The sequence below is a fragment of the Callithrix jacchus genome, chromosome 16 (assembly GCF_049354715.1).
Source record: "Callithrix jacchus isolate 240 chromosome 16, calJac240_pri, whole genome shotgun sequence".
Taxonomy (NCBI): Eukaryota; Metazoa; Chordata; class Mammalia; order Primates; family Cebidae; genus Callithrix; species Callithrix jacchus.
Window position 1 is genome coordinate 71,465,111 of NC_133517.1, and position 2,969 is coordinate 71,468,079.

A 2,969-nucleotide genomic window follows, 5' to 3' on the forward strand; every position below is an offset into this window, starting at 1 on the left:
CATGGGTATCTAAAGTGGCTTCCAATGACTAAATATGTAAAAAATTGTTTCCACTTGGGATTATTTTACACTAAGCACACTGACACTACAGCTACAATCCTCCAGGATTCCTCAAGTTCCTTCTGACACCACTGATTTTTAGGAAGTCAAGGAAAATAACCCTTGGCAGGGCTTAATACCTCCACAGAAATGTTGAACTTACAACAAAATCTTATTCCTCTGTTCTTCAGATCATCTTCTAAATTATACATTGCCTGTCAAACTTAATTTCTAAACAAAATAGTGAAGTTTTATCATTCAGCAGTTTGATGAAGTTTTGTCATCATTCAGCATTTTAAGCACCAGTGCTATATTTTTCCTATAAGCTTTGACTGACTCTGAAGATTAAAAAAGATAGTGGGCTATGTGTACACATACAGCCTAAACTGTGACTGTCTTACCCATCTCAGTACGGACCTTGATCATGTACAAACCCAGCTGACAGTGAACTCAAGCTCCTGCACCTGAGGTTCATGAACATATTTTCTCTTAAAAGGGCTTTCTAATGGTATATTTCTCGTATTGGTTGAGGGAGAGGAGATGACGGCAATCAGAATTGCCTGGAACAGTGAGGAAGAGAATGGAGGAGACTTCAGCATATGTCGTTTGACAAGACCCTCAAGATCATTTTTAACCTTCGGCAAGTGACAAATCACAGATCCAACCAATGACCTACAGTCCTGGCTACAATTCAAGCTACAAGGAGCTTTCAAAAATCCTTACTGCCCAGGTCACATCACAGGCCAGATTAGAATCTTTGGCTTGGACCTGGTACCCATACTTTAAAGAAGGACCTTGGAAAGGCAAGATCCACAGAGAACATAGGACTTGCTAAGACTGGAATTAGTGTAAGTACTTGGCTCCCCTTAGAGTGGCCATGCAGAGAGTCCCTCTCCACTTCTCTTCAGACATCTTTAAAACAAACGGTTGCTATGCCCTATAGGGAAGACGTTATCCTTACATAAACAATTTTTTTAATTGTGATAAAATATGCACAGCATAAAATTTACCCTCTTCATCATTTTTAAGTATGTAGTTCTGTAGTGTTAAGTATATTCATATGGTTTTGCAACAGATCTCTAGAACCTTTTCATCTTGTAAAACTGAAACTCTATAACCACCGAATATCAACTCTAGTTTTCCTCTCCGGGCAAACCCTGGAAACCACCATTCTACTTTGTGTGTCTATGACTTCGGCTACTTTTGATACTTTATATGAATGGAATCACACAGTGATGTGTCTTTTCTGTGGCTGGCTTATTTCACTTAATATAATATCCTCAAGGTTTATTCATGTGCTAGACAATAAAAAAGGATGATATTTCCTTTTTTAAAATTAATTAATATTTCATTGTGTGTATATACCACATTTCTTCATCCATTTACCTGTCATCAAACATTTAGGTTACTTCCACTTCTTGATTATTGTGAATAATGCTACAATGAATACAGGTATGCAAACACCTCTTCAAGATCCTGCTTTATTTTGGATAGAGTCCCAAAAGTAGATTGCTGAATCGTATGATACTTCTATTTTTAATTTTTTGAGGAACCTCCATACTATTTTCCATAGTGGTTACATCAACTTATGCTCCCACCAACAATGCAGAAGGGTTCCAAAAAAACAGGGAATGCTTCATCAATTTTTATGTCATCCTTGTACCAGGGCCATGCTAATCTTCTCCTTATCATTCCAATTTTAGTATATGTGCTGCCAAAGCAAGAACTAATTTAAACAATTTTTGATGCAGATTTTCAGAACTTCTTATTGACATATATCCTGCTGTTGACAGATATTAAAAAATAAGTCTGTATGATTTTTTAAATGCATGTTTGAATAATTTCATTTCATTTTAAAAGGAATCAGATCAATGGTCAAGAAAGTTACCAATAGGAAGCCTCACAGGGTGGATCCAGACAGCAGCATTGGCCTCATCTGGGAACCTGCCAATTCTCAGGCCCCATCTCAGATGTGCTGCGTCAAAAATTCTGTGGGTGATGCTCAGCAGCCTATGCTGTAAAAGCCTTCCAGGAGATACTGATGCATGCTAGAGAAAAAGGATTTATTTATTACAGTTATGGGGGCTGAGAAGTCTGATATTGAGGAGTTACATCTGGTGAGGGCTTTCTTGATGGTAGGGACTGTCTGCAGGGTCCTGAGGTGGCACAGGGCATCACACAGTGAGGGGACTGAGCATGCTAAGGTGCTCACTCGGGTGTTTTTTCCTCTTATAATAAAGCCACCAGTTTCCCTTCCATGAAGACCCATTAATCCATTAACCCACTCATCCATTAATCCATGAGTGGATTAACCCATTAATAAAAGCAGAGTCCTCATGATTCAGTCCCCTCTTAAAGGTCCCACCTCTTAATGCCACCACATTGGGGAATTAATTTTAACATGAGTTTTGAAAGGGACAAATATGCAAACCATAGCTCAGCCCTAACAAAAAAAAAATTACAGTTAAGGCATGAGATGCAACTCATTTGACATCACTGTCTAGACAATCTCGATTATCTCATCTAGCTCTGTTCTTTTCAAATAATTTTTATTCTAAACACTATCAATTCTATGGGGTGTTCTAAAGTTGTAAGTATTCTGTGAGCTTAGTTTCCTTACCTACAAAATGCTACTAATGTTACCTACCTCTTTGGGTTTTTAGGAAGTTTAAATGAAATAATATACTTGAACTGGTTAGACCAGCCCTAGACACAAAGTTTCAAAAACATCCTCAGTTTTAGACCTCAGTTTCTTCATTCTCTTCTCTTCTTTACATTGGTTTTATACTTTGTTGTTTTGTTTTGTTTTGTTTTGTTTTGTTTTGTTTTGTTTTGTTTTGTGTTGATTGTTCACCTTGGCCCAACCGTAGCTAAGCAAGCTCAATGCTGCTTTGAGAAGTACGAGTGTTCCTGGTATTGGCTGGGGAGTC

General features: G+C 37.9%; 1 non-coding gene across 1 annotated transcript; it reads right to left on the bottom strand.

Moving 5' to 3' along the window:
• Positions 1-1,659: 1,659 nt before the first annotated feature.
• LOC118148660 (U6 spliceosomal RNA) lies at positions 1,660-1,762 on the bottom strand. The gene has a single exon (XR_004735580.1). It is a non-coding gene; the product is annotated as a U6 spliceosomal RNA (small nuclear RNA).
• Between the last annotated feature and the right edge of the window lie 1,207 nt (positions 1,763-2,969).